The sequence below is a fragment of the Gorilla gorilla genome, chromosome 2, assembly GCF_029281585.2.
Source record: "Gorilla gorilla gorilla isolate KB3781 chromosome 2, NHGRI_mGorGor1-v2.1_pri, whole genome shotgun sequence".
Taxonomy (NCBI): domain Eukaryota; kingdom Metazoa; phylum Chordata; class Mammalia; order Primates; family Hominidae; genus Gorilla; species Gorilla gorilla.
Window position 1 is genome coordinate 135803241 of NC_086017.1, and position 14769 is coordinate 135818009.

The following is a 14769-nucleotide window of genomic DNA, read 5'->3' on the forward strand; positions in this document are numbered from 1 at the left end:
AGTGATAATACATGATTTGTCAAAAATCATGAGGGAGGTACAAAACCGACAGGTTTGGAAAACACTGTGCTAGGGCACACCGTAGGGTGAATGGCAAGGAAGAGGGCCTTCGAAAGTGTGAGAGCAGAGAAGCAAACAGGTGAGTTAACTAAAAAAGAAATACACATTTTCTACCACATGAAAAATGTCACAACATACTAATAAAAGAGAAAATTGAACAATGCCAGAGCTAGAGCTAAACTTATCAACTTTAATGCAATAGGAACCCATTCCTGAAAAGTCTCTCCGTGCAGCTGACAGTTCTGGGAGAACATAATGCCATTTAGACAGACATGCAAAGCTTGAACTCAACTCACAACTATCCCCATAATCTTTAACTACACGTTCTTTTTTATTGTTGTTGCTCCAAGTCACCTTTGCCAGAGGAAATCTTTGATTTGACTTTCTCAGAAACCTTTTACTTGATGGCAAATCTGCCTTTGACACATACTCATAAGCAATTTCCTAGAGATTGCTTTAGCCCTGGGAACCAATTAGATACCATGATGTTGAGGTTATTTAACTGGCAAAGATGAAGAGAATGGCAATGGTTGCTGTTGGCAATGATGTGTGGGAAACAGGCCTCAAACACAGCAGTAGGGAAGGTATTTAAACAGCCTTTGGAGGAGGGAAATTCAGCAATATGTATCACAGACCTTTAAAATGGATCTATCTCCTGATCAAGCAATTCCATTCTAGGAATTTATCCCAAGGAAATAGCCAGACATATGCTCAAATACATTTGTATAAATATATCATTATTTATGTATCTTTTTGTTTTTTTTGTTTTGTTTTGAGATGGAGTTTCGCTCTTGTTGCCCAGGCTGGAGTGCAGTGGCGCAATCTCAGCTCACCGCAACCTCCGCCTCCCGGGTTCAAGAAATTCTCCTGCCTCAGCCTCCCGAGTAGCTGGGATTACAGGCGTGTGCCACCACACCCAGCTGATTTTGTATTTTTAGTAGAGACGGGGTTTCTCCATGTTGGTCAGGCTGGTCTCGAACTCCCAACCTCAGGTGATCCGCCCGCCTTGGCCTCTCAAAGTGTTGGGATTACAGGCGTGAGCCACTGCACCCGGTCTCATTATTGTTTTCCAAAGAAAAAATTTAGTTTTTTTTTTTTTTTTTCAGAGATAAGGTCTCACCGTGTTGCCCAGGCAGGTCTCAAACTCCTGGGCTCAAGTGATCCTCTTGCCTCAGCCTCCCAAAGTGCTGGGATTACAAGTGTGAGCCACCATGCCCAGTAAAACTATATAAATGTCTAAAAGTTGTGGCTTGGTCAAGACAAATTTGGTGAGTTCATGAGAAGGGTCTTGTGTAGCCATTAAAACTCAGCTTATAGTTGATAACAAAGGAAACTTGCAACAATATGTTGAATTTAGGGTTTTTCCTTCATTGACCAAATACTTGAGAGTACCATGAGCACTATCAGGGACAGACACTGTTCTAGGCTCTGGGGATATAGCAATGAACTAGAGCCATCATTTCTGCAGCAAGAACTGTGCAGAGTACTTTTATAAAGGACACATTCAGGATATGGTGGGAGCATGTTTAACAGGAAAACCTCACCTTGAAACACTGTGATGTTCACCCAGTAAGAACAATATCCAGCAGGGGTAGGCATACAGTAGGCACTCAATAAATAGCCCTTGATTGAGTTTCTTTAGGGGCAAATATCCCAATCTCAGCACTACCCTGGTTAGCAGCTGCCATGCAGGTCAGGACCAGAAACCAACCTTCCCATTGAGCTCCTGCCCTGATGCTGGGCCTGACTCCCTCACAAGGCTCCTCCTTTCTTTACAGCAACTCCTCTCCAGAGGTCCTGGTTTCTCCTTTGCAATTTAGCCTTGGTCAGTGTTTGCATTTGTCTTAATACTGTTTGCAGAATTCAAGTCACCTCCCTTCGTCAGAAAGATCCTTTAGGGTCTCTATAAATCACTAGAAGGAGGGTGAGAGGTAAGAGGTGGGGCTGGGGCAATACTGTCTACGGAACTCTCCAGAAGGGATCACATCCTAATGCCTGCTGCGTAAATAACCTGCCCTGCAAATATTTACAGTGCCTTGAAAAATATCTCCATATTGCCAATGATGGCTTCTTAGAGGGTGACATAATATGTGGGTTTGTGAATTGAAAAACTAATTATTGGCCGGGCGTGGTAACTCACGCCTGTAATCCCAACACTTTGGGAGGCCAAGGCAGATGGATCACTTGAGGCCAGGAGTTCGAGACCAACCTGGCCAACATGGCAAAACCCCATCTAAAAAAAAAGGAAAAGAAAAAGAAAGAACGAAAGAAAGAATGAAAGAAAGAATGAAAGAAAGAAGGAAAGAAAGAAAGAAAAAGAAAAAAGAAAAAGAAAGAAAGAAAGAAAGAGAAAGAAAGAAAGAAAGACTGGGCAGATGTGGTGGCACATGGCTGTAATCCCAGTTTCTTGGGAGGTTGAAGCACGAGAATCACTTGAACTCAGGAGGTGGAGGTTGCAGTGAGCCGAGATCGCGCCACAGCATTTCAGCCTGAAGGACAAAGTGAGACTCTGCCAAAAAAAAAAAAAAAAACAGAAAAAGAAAATAAAAACTAGTTACCAATAGGACATAATCTCTGGGATTCTTTCCTACCTTGAAAAAACTTACATTTTCAATGGAAATGACCTGAAGTTCTTACAGAGCTGAGCTCCTAGGGTGGTGTCCTCACATGGACCAAGCATGGAGTAGTATGAATGATTGCTTTCCCCATTGCCCCAACTTGAAGAATTAAGAGTGAGCTGGATACCATTTCATAGTCGCTAGAATAACCATCAACAAAAAAGGTAATTGCAAGTGTTGGTGGGTACGTGGAGAAATTGGAACTGTGATACACTGCTAGTGAGAATGTAAAATGGTGCAGCCAATCTGGAAAATAGTATGACAATTCCTCAAAAAGTTAGACATAGAGTTATCATTTTGATGCAGTAATTCCATTCCTAAGTATATACTCAAGAGAAATGAAAATATGTCCACACAAAAAACTCATACATGAATGTACATAGCAGCATTATTCATAATAGCCAAAAGGTAGAAACAACCCAATGTCATCAACTGATGAACAGATAAACAAAACGTGGTATATCTATATAATGGAATACAGATGCTCTTCAGCTTACAATAGAGTTATGTTCCAATAAACCCATTAGAAGTTGAAAACATCATAAGTTGAAAATGCATTTAATACATCCAACCTACCACACATTATTACTTAATCTGGCCTACCTTAAACATGCTTGGAACAGTTACATCGTCTATGGTTGGGTAAAACCATCTAACACAAAGTCTATTTTATAATAAGTTTTGAATATCTCATGTAATTTCTTGAATGCTGTATTGAAAGTGAAAACAGTATGGGTACCACTGTAAAGTCAAAAGATCATAAGTCAAATGATTATAAGTCAAGGACCGTCTATATTATTTGACCATAAAAATGAATGAAGTACTAACTACATGCTACAACATAGATGAACCTTGAAAATATTATGCTAAGTGAAAGGAGCCAGACAAAAAAGACCACATATTGTATGATTCCATTTATAATAAATGTTCAGAATAAGCAAATCCACAGAGGCGAAAAACAGTCTAGTAGTTGTCAAGGGATTGAGGGGCATGGGAGGTTTGGAGTATGATGGCTGAGAAGTTCAGGTTTCTTGTTGGAATGATGGAAATGTTTTAAAATTGATTGTTAATGATTGTGGTGATGCACTGAATTTACTTTTTATTTTTATTTTTTATTTTTGAGACAGAGTCTCACTTTGCTGCTCAGACTGGAGTGCAGTGGCATGATGTTGGCTCACTGTAACCTCTGCCTCCTGGGCTCAGGTGATCCTCCTGCCTCAACCTCCTGAGTAGCTGAGATTACAGGTGCTCACCACCATGTCCAGCTAATTTTTGTATTTTTAGCAGAGTTGGGGTTTCACCATGTTGGCCAGGCTGGTCTCAAACTCCTGACCTCAAGTGATCCTCCCGCCTTGGCATCCCAAAGTGCAGTGTGAGCCACTGTACCTGGCTGATGCACTGAATTGAAATGAGTGAATTAAATTGTTTGGTGTGTGAATTATATTTCAATAAAACTGTTACCAAAAAAAAAAAAAGAATTTTTTTCTTTTAATGAGTTAGGACTGATTAGATGGAAACCCCTCCAGGGCAATTTGAGACAGGACCGACTTAAAGGAAATTTTTACTCAGAAAAGGCCTCCCTCTGCTACACATAATCTTTTGCAATGACCACAGAAAATAGATTTTGAGATACGGAAATTTCAAAAAACTTTCTTTGTACTTGCATTGGGGGACAGAAAGCAGCTGTTGAGATGATAGTTTAACTTCATAAAATATGTCTGACGCAAATTTGTGTGGGAAGGGAGATCTTGCTTCTCATTGTAACTTTTGACCACCTGGTAAGTAAGGAAAACTGCTTTACATTACTCATGAGTCATACAACATCAGTTGTTAAAATGACTTTACCGAAGGATAAAATTTGCATGTAAGTGCCGTCTTGCCTTGTAATTATAAGTTGAATTCATTAAGAAGCATTATCTGGCCAGGTGCAGTGGCTCATGCCTATAATCCCAACACTTTGGGATGCTGAGGTGGGCAGATCACTTGAGGTCAGGAGTTCGAGACCAGCCTGGCCAACATGGTGAAACCCTGTTGCTACTATAAATACAAAAATAGCCGAGTGTGGTGGCACACACATAGTCCCAGCTACTCAGAAGGATGAGGCAGGAGAATCGCTTGAATCCAGGAGGCAGAAGTTGCAGTGAGCTGAGATTGGGCCACTGCACTCCAGCCTGGGCGACAGCGAGACTCTATCTCAAGCCAAAAAACAAAACAGAACAAACAAAAAAAGAGAAGTATTATCTAACCTTCAACCAAAGATTATTTCAAAAGCCATCCAGTGTTTGATAATAGTGGTTGAAAGTGGTTCTTCTGACTCAAAATTTTAATCTTAGCCCTGTGCTCAAAAACTTGCAATAAAATGTTGCCACTGCTAAGCCATGAAACTGCTGTACAGTAGGGTGAGTGAGAGTATTCAGCTTCTCTATCTGACAAAAATTCATGGAACCAATGATGATTAAGTCTATTTAGAGGGTATAAGGCTCACTCGACACTACTGGTTCAATAACACATGATGTATTCAAACATTTTCTGCAAAATACTTGCTCCTGCGTGCAGTGAATAACCGTATATTTTAAATGCCTCACAATTTTACAAGCTTTGCAAATGTGCCCAACTGCAGATGGTTCTGTTCCAACATATTTTTACCACAGTCAATTGTAATACATCTTAGAGGAGTCTACTTCAGTTTATACCAAAATATTGCATTTCTAAGTTCTTTGAAAATATTCATTAAACAACAAAAAAAACCCAGATTTATTGAGATTTAATCCACATATTATAAAATGCACCCATTTAAAGTGTATAATTCCATTAAAATTATTCTTGCCTATAGTTGTTCCACAGAGGCTATATAGGCTAATTCTTTAGTCATTTCAAACTTGTCATTGACTCCTTAAATAAACAGCAGAGCCGTATTGGTAGCAACTGTCAGCTCATCAAGATTCAAAGAAAAGCACTCAAAGTCATTTGCCTTGTTTTTAAATTAACTGTTGATACTGTTCCCAATGATTTCAACTCTCTGAGCAACTATTCTTTCCAAAGCAGTCTTACGCAAGTTTTGCATGGTCTTGAACAAGTTTCTTTCCTCTGGATACATTTCTTTGGCTGTTGCAATCAAACACAGTGTAATCAACTCATCCCTAAATGGCTTTCCTTGCTTGGCTTACAAATGAAGCACTCAGAAACTTGCTTTAGTTGCAGCCTCCTTTTCATTATTTAATTTTAAGAAGAAATTCTGCTATGATGAGACGTTCCATTTTAAATTTTCTGTTTTTTTCTATGGCTGCTTTCCCGTGACTTGGGAATATTGTGATATGTGCTTAGTGTAGTAATATTAACATGAACTATTATTTTAGCCTACCTATACTGTCATTGCATAGTACACACAATGCTTTGCCATCTATTTTGATAACAAAATAATCCCTATTCCACACCCCAAAATAATTCATACTGTGACTTAAATGTATGACATTTAAAGTCCCCTTTTCTCTTCTTTTCTTGTTTTGACACGATGGGTATGCATTGGTAATTTAATAAAAAGAAAAGAAAATGGGCTAGGCGCTGTGGCTCATGCCTGCAATTCCAGCACTTTTGGAGGCCGAGCCAGGCAGATTGTTTGAGGCCAGGAGTTCGAGACCAGCCTGGACAACATGGTGAAACCCTGTCTCTACAAAAAATACAAAAATTAGCCAGGTGTGGTGGCAGGCACCTATAATCCCAGCTACTTGGGAGGCTGAGGCAGGAGAATCACTTGAACCTGGGAGGCAGAGTTGCGGTGAGCCAAGACTATGCCACCACTTCAGCCTCAGTGACAGAGTAAGACTCTATCTCAAAAAAAAAAAAAAAAGAAGAAAAGAAGAAGAAAGAAAGAAAGAAACAAAGAAAGAAAGAAACAAAGAAGAGAAAGAAAGAAAAGAAAAAGAAAGAAAGAAAGAAAAAGAAAAAGAAAGAAAAGGAAGGGAAGGAAGGAAGGGAGAAAGAAAGAAAGATAATGTCACGGTATGACCATATGCATGGCATTTGAAATATTGTTGAGTCATAGCTTCATCACTGGGATGTGTAGTGTTCTGTTTCAGCGTGCAGTGGTGACAGCATCACATACAATCTCTGTCATGACTATTGTACTCTGCTATTACAGCACAAATGCAGCTACAGATTATATACACTCAAATGAGTGTGGCTGTGTTCCAATAAAACTTTGTGGACACTAAAATTTGGATTCTATATAATTTTCACATTTTACAAATTATTACTTTAAAATTTTATTTTAGTGATTTAAAATGCAAAAATAATTCTTAGCTTGTGGATCCTACAAAAATAGGCAACGGGCTGATTCTAACTCATGGCGTATAGCTTGCCAACCCCTGATCTAGAGAGCTATCAGCTCAATGAGGATAGGTACTCCCTCACCAACATAAGAGCTCATCATTGTCCAGCAGTGTCCCAAAGATTGACAGGGGAAATGGGCTCTCAATTTTAACCTCCTAGAATGACCACAAGGCTTGACCTCCATTAGGATGTCAGAAACCACCATCTTTCAGAACTCTTTCCTGAGGCTAGGTTGAATATTATAAGACATCCATTGTCTCCTTTAACTCAACTCTGAGAAGTCAGTTTTACGGGCACATTTTTACTGACTAAAAAATTCAGCAATAGAGAAGTTAAGTAACAAAGGGATATGTGTCAGATCTGGGATTAAGTCCCAGGTTTCAAGGCCATGCTGTACTCACCACGCCACACTGTCACTGTTTAATCTAGACACTTATCTATGCCTGCCCCACATCCCTGCCTATGTTCTCCAACCAGGCCTTCTTCCAGAATCACCGATGACGTCTGCCTGTATCCTGCCTAGTCAGTCAACACAGCTGTGCTTGTGGGCCTGCCCTCTCCCGTACGCTTCTGTAGCTTACGTGCTTTTATGACACACACTTTCAATGACTACGTATGCCACAGAAAGGATAATAAACTGGACTCTTATTCCAACCTTCTGTAAACCAGCTATGTAACCTGTAAAATACTTTGCCTTCTCTGATCTTTAGTTTTCTTATCTGTAAAATAGGACTGGGAAGTTGAGTGATACCAACATTTCCTGAGCTCATTTCTAATTTTAGCCTTCCATAAGTCAATTGATTCCCTGTTTTATTACCTACATGTTGCAAGGTCACATTATTAGTAACTTACAGAAAGTTGTTACGGCTGATAGACCAGAGAATCATGGACCCTGAACCTTGTTTTAGGTATATGACATAATTGTCTATTACTAAGCATACTACCCCTGAAATGTCAACTGGTTGGCACATTCACAAGGGTATTTAAGAAAAAATTAACTGCGTTTCCTGCTGGGCGTCAAAAAAAAAAAAAAGAATAAATTAGCCAAAGAGGCCAACTTGATCTTTGATCTTTAGCCAAATGCACGAACTAAAGAGGGTAGAGAATGGGGCATTATGGAATGGGGAGGGACTGAAATGAAAGCCAATTTTACAAGTACTTATTAAGCACCTACCATGTGTTAACAGGGGGAGTAGGGGTTGATACCAAAACAAATAGGTAAGTAAGACTGAGGTCTTTGTTCTCGAGGAGTCCACAGTCTAGTGGGTGATGACCAAGAAGCTAATAATAGAAATTTAAGAATAATACACATTTATGAATCAATAGCATTGATGTCAGTGAGTCTTTCGACCTATCTGCCACTGTAGAGAAGTAGGAGGAGAAAATTTGCTGTATTGTGATGCCTATCAATAAGGGGACAGAGAGAGAGGCTCAGTGAATATTCATGGCCTCAAAGTTCCATTACCATTAAAGGTTACTCTGACTTAATTCTTTGGACCCAAGCACCGTGTTAGGGGGCAAGAGAGTGAGTAGGATGTGCTCCTCTCATTACAGTGTGCTTCTCAACTTGTTTCACAGTTTAGGAGGTTGCTGGGAATATGCTAAAAAAAAAAAAAACACGGCATTATGTGAAATCAGCTACATAAATGGTGAAACCAAGTCACAGTTCAATTGATTGATTCACAGTGTGAACTACAAAATGTATTACATTTAACAAATAGGTACATTTATATATGCAATTTAATACATATGATTGTATTAATAAATGCCATATTTAATGACTAGTGACTCGTTTAATTCTCATGATAACTCCAACAGGTACATTCTATTATTGTTAACATTTGAAGAAACTAAGGCACAAAGTGATTAAAAATAATGTGCCCAGGGTCACGGAGCTAGTAAGTGGGGATGTGCACCCAGGAAGCCTGCATGAATGGCCAATGTCATCCACCCTCACCCACTATCTCTTCAGCCTCTGCCCTCCCCACCATACCTATGAGGATGGCTGGGGAGAAGTCACGGAGATGAGCAGGGAGCTCTTGCTCTTCACACATTTTTCCAGAGTCCCTGGAAAGTTGGCTGTGTCTGCTGAGGCCTCACCCTGGGACCCAGAGCAAAAGAATCTGTCCCCTTTGGCCAGTGCTTCTCAGTATGTGGAGCCCACCCTACCTTCATGTAGGAGGACAACAGACCCTCCTCTGCACTGTCAACTCTCCTCTCTCCTGATTAGTTTGCTTATATCTGTCCCCATGCAGCCCTAACCTAAATCCACTTTCTCCACTCCTCTCTCCAAGCTCCTTACCCCTTCTGAGAGGACTCTCTTCCAAGCAGAGAAAATCGCTGGGTTGAAATTAGGAAAGGACGTTCCTCCAGTTGAAGCTACGGAGCTCTATAGGGGGCTTCATCGGAGCAAACGAGCTCCCTGTCCCTGGGACATTTACTGAGATGAGAGAGGATTTAGGCATTTTTAAAGAGTTTTTAGGCATTTTAGAGTAGTTGATGGCTAAGATCTCTTCTCATCTTGAGATTTCAGTATTCTATATTTCTGGTGTTATTAATATATATATTTTTTATTTCAATAGCTTTTGAGGTACAAGTGGTTTTTGGTTACATGGATGACTTGTATAGTGGTGAATTCTGAGATTTTACTGCACCTGTCTCCTGAGTAGTGTACATTGTATCCAATATGTAGACTTTTTTATCCCTCACCCCCAACCCTCCTTTCCAAATATCTAATGTCCATTATACCACTCTTTATGTCTTTGCATACTCATAGCTTAGCTTCCACTTATAACTGAGAACATACAGCAATTAGTTTCCCACTCCTGAATTACTTCACTTAGAATAATGGCCTCCAGCTCCATCCAAGTTGCTGCAAAAGACATTATTTCACTCATTTTTATGGCTAAGGAGTATTCCATGGTGTATATATATCTCACTTTCTTTATCCATCATCAGTTGATAGGCATTTAGGTTGGTTCCATATTTTTGCAATTGTGAATTGAGCTGTGATAAACACATGCATGCAGGCATCTTTCTGATATAATGACTTCTTTCCCTTTGGGTAGATACCCTGTAGTGAGATTGCTGAATTGAATGGTAGATCTACCCTTAGTTCTTTGACAAGTCTCCATGCTGTTTTCCATAAAGGTTGTACTAATTTACATTACTACCAGCAGTATATAAGCATTCCCTTTTTACCACACCCATACCAGCATCTATTGTTTTTTGGCTTTTTAATAACAGCCATTCTGGTAGGGGCAAAGTAGTATCTCATTGTGGTTTTAATTGCATTTCTCTGATGATTAGCGATGTTGAGCATTTTTTCATGTTTATTGACCACCTGTATATCTTCTTTTTCTTCTTTTGAGAGATATCTATTCATGTCATTTGCCTACTTTTTGTTTGTTTGTTTGTTTCTTTTTTTTTTTTTTTTTTGAGACAGGGTTTCACTCTGTCATGCAGTGGTGTGATCAAGGCTCACTGCAGCCTCGACCTCCCAGGCTCAAGCGATCCTCCTACTTCAGTCTCTTGGATAACTAGGACTACAGGGTCACACCACCAAGCCCAGATAATTTTTGTATTTTTTGTAGAGATAGGGTTTTGCCATGTTGCCTAGGCTGGTCTCAAATTCCTGGGCTTAAGTGATCCTACTGCCTGGGCCTCCCAAAGTACTGGAATTATAGGTGTGAGCCACTGCACCCTGCCTTTTGCCCAGTTTTTGATGGGATTATTTGTTTTTTTCTTGCTGGTTTGAGTTTCTTGTAGATTTTGGACATTAGTTGTGCCAGATGCATAGTTTACAAATATTTTCTCCCACTCTGTGGGTTGTCTGTTTACTCTGATGGTTATTTCTTTTGCTGTACAGGAGCTTTTTAGTTTAATTAGGTCCCATTGATTTATTTTTGCTTTTTATTGCATTTGCTTTTGGGGTCTTAATCATAAATTCTTTGCCTAGACCAATGTCCAAGATTGTTTTTGCTAGGTTTTCTTCTATAATTTTTATGGTTGCAGGTCTTATTTTAAGTATTTGATGCATCTTGAGTTGATTTTTTGTATAGGTGAGAGATAGGGATCAAATTTCATTCTCTTACATATGGCTATCCAGTTTTCCTAGCACCATTTATTGAATAGGGTGTCCTTTCCCCAGTTTGTATTTTTGTATGCTTTGTCAAAAATCAGTTGGTTGTAAGTATTTGACTATTTCTGGGTTCTCTATTCTGTTCTATTGGTCTATGTATCTACTTTTATACCAGAACCATGCTGTTTTGATTATTATAGCCTTGCAGTATAATTTGAAGTTGAGTAATGTGACGCCTCCAGAATTTATTTATTATTATTATTATTATTATTTTGTTTAGGATTGCTTTGGCTATGGGCTCTTTTTTGGTTCCATATGAATTTTGGGATTTTTTTTCTAATTCTGTGAAAAATGATATTGGTATTTTGATAGGAATTGCATTCAACCTGCTTTGGGCAGTATATTTATTCTTGATACTGATAATTCCAATCCATGAGCATGGAATGTAACAAATTTCCATATGGTTGCATAATCTGTGATTTCTTTCAGCAGTGTTTTGTAATTCTCCTTGTAGAGATCTTTTACCTCCTTGGTTGAGTATATGTGTAGGTATTTTATTTATTTTTATTTTTTTGCAGTTATTGTAAAAGACATTGAGTTCTTGATTTGATTCTCAGCTTTGTCATTGTTGGTGTATAGCAGTGCTACTAATTTGTGTACATTGATTTTTGTAACCTGAGAATTTACTGAATTTAGTTATCAGTCTAGGAGTCTTTTGGAGGAGTCTTTAGGGTTTTCTAAGTATACAATCATACAATCATATCATTGGCAAACAGAGATCGTTTGACTTTCTCTTTTCCAATGTGGGTGCCCTTTCTTTCTTTCTCTTCCCTGACTGCTCTGGCTAGGATTTCCAGATACATATATATAATAAATAAGTATATATATATATATATATATATATTTTTTTTTTTTTTTTTTTTTGAGACGGAGTCTCACACTGCCGCCCAGGCTGAAGTGCGGTGGTGCCATCTTGGCTCACTGCAACCTCCACCTCCCAGGTTCCAGTGATTCTCCTGCCTCAGCCTCCCGAGTAGCTGGGATTACAGGTGCCCACCACCACGTCCAGCTAATTTTTTGTATTTTTAGTAGAGACGGGGTTTCACTATGTTGGCCAGGCTGGTCTTGAATGCCTGACCTCATGATCCACCCACTGCAGCCTCCCAAAGTGCTGGGATTACAGGCGTGAGCCACCACGCCTGGCCTCCAGTACTATATTTAACAGAAATGGTGACAGTGGGCATCCTTGTCTTGTTCCAGTTCTTAGGGGGGATGGTTTCAACTTCTCCCCATTCAGTATGATGTTAGCTGTGGGTTTGTCATAGATGGCTTTTATTATTTTGAGGCATGTGCCTTCTATGCCTAGTTTGTTGAGGTGTATTTAATATTTTTTAAAGCAAAGGATCTCCATCTGATGTCTTAAAACATTTCTCTTCCACCTATGCTAGTTTTACCTTTAATACTGTTGTTTATCACAAAGGATGCTGTTGGGACACATCTGCTTCATCTGGAGAGGTTTCTCTACTTCTTCCTTCTCTATAGCCATCCTCTTCACGAATGCCTGTGTCCTTGCAGGCTAAGGGTCAGGAACAGTAGTTCCTCCTTCTCCATGAAGCATTTGTTCCAAGACCCCCAGGTGGATGTCTGCAACCATGGATAGTACTGAACTCTATATGTACAGTAAAACTATGTTTTTCTTTACACCAAGTATATATATATGTTATATATAACATATATATATAACATATATAACCTATATATAACCTATATATAACATATAAACATATATATAACATATATATACACACACACATATATATACACATATATATATATTTTTTATTTTTTTAATTTTTTTGAGATGGAATCTTTCTCTGTTGCCCAGGCTGGAGTGCAATGGCACGATCTTGGCTCACTGCAACCTCTGCCTCCCAGGTTCAAGTGATTCTCCTGCCTCAGCCTCCTGAGTAGCTGGGATTACAGGTGCCCCCCACCACGCCCGGCTAATTTTTTGTATTTTTAGTAGAGACAGGGCTTCACCATCTTGGCCAGGCTGGTCTTGAACTCCTAACCTCAGGTGATCCGCCCACCTCGGCCTCCCAAAGTGCTAGGATTACGGGTGTGAGCCACCATGCCCAGCCTATATTTTTTAATAACATCAACTCTCTCCTTCTTTCAGCTAAGAACTGAGAGGTCTCTGATAACAGTGTTTTTACATTGGATGAGGGGTCCCTTCTCTGAGATTTTAGAATTTTACGTAAATACATTTCCATGAATTAGCAGAACCTTTGAATAAGTAAGAAACCAGTTTACCATAGGTTTCAGGTGCTCTCAGGATTCTTTTGGTTTTTGGATCACCAAGCATCGGAAGGGGTATTTAGGAGGTGGAGTGGACAGCAATTGCCCTTTCTGAGGCTGCATGGCATCTTTGCAGCCCTCCCTGCAGCTGGGGATCTCCCGCATCATGAGGCCAGCCTCTACCAGGTAGAAGCCAGGACCTTGGTACCACAGCCTTTCTTGTTGCTGGGATACTGGCCTGTTACTTGGCACCATAAGTCAGAGGCACCTGCCTAGGACTTGTATTTAGAAGAGATAAATGGGCCGGATGCGGTGGCTTATGGCTGTAATCCCAGCACTTTGGGAGGATGAGGCAGGCAGATCACTTGAGGTCAGGAGTTTGAGACCAGCCTGGCCAACATGGTGAAACTCCATCTCTCTAAAAATACAAAAATTAGCTGAGCATGGTGGTTCATTCCTATAATCCCAGCTACTCAGCTGGCTGAGGAAGGAGAATCACTTGAACCCGGGAGGCAGAGGTTGCAGCAAGCCAAGATCATGCCACTGCACTCCAGCCTGGGTGACAGAGTGAGCCTCTGTCTCAAAAAAAAAAAAAAAAAAAAAAAGAAGAGAGAAAGGAAGCAGGCACAAACAGAGTCCTTTTTTGCCAGGATCAGTGGTGGGTACTGTGTGGTCCATGCCTTGTGGTGGTGGCAGTGTGGCTGTCTTCACTAGAGCCCTCCTGCAAAGTGATTTGACTCCTGTTCCTGTCTGCGGATCTTCCAAGACCCTCTGGAAATTCTGTGAGTCACTTGATATCCTTTAAATCAAACAGATTGGATGCTTACGTCTGCAACTAAGAACCCCAACTAATATAGGGGGGTATGATAGTTAGAATTTAAAGCTCTTATTCACCTCCTCAAGAAAGCCATAATAATAGCCCTCAGCATCTACTGAGTGCCTACAATATGCCAGGAACTGTGCTAGGATATATATAGATATACACCAAAAATAAGCAGAAGAACATCTCATTCTTCTTTCCATACCTCCTGTTTTGTTGCCTATATTATTTTTACTCTATCAGAGTTTTATAACATATTCTATTTCCAAATCTTGATTCATTCAGTTTTTAGCATTAATTCGATATCTAAACACATCCAATACTTATCCCTCATAGCTTTTTCATTCCCAAATTCTGCATTTTGATTCCTCTCTTAGTTGGCAGATGTCCCCATGGAGTGGTTTTCCTTGCATGCCAGGTTCCCTAAAATCATTTCTGTTGGACAAAATCTGCCTATTGCTTTCATGATTAAATTAATAACCTCATAGATGTTGACTCATTGCCTTCTGGCTTTGCATGCTGCTGTGAAGAAGTCTGGTTCTGCCCTTTGAAAGGGACTTCAC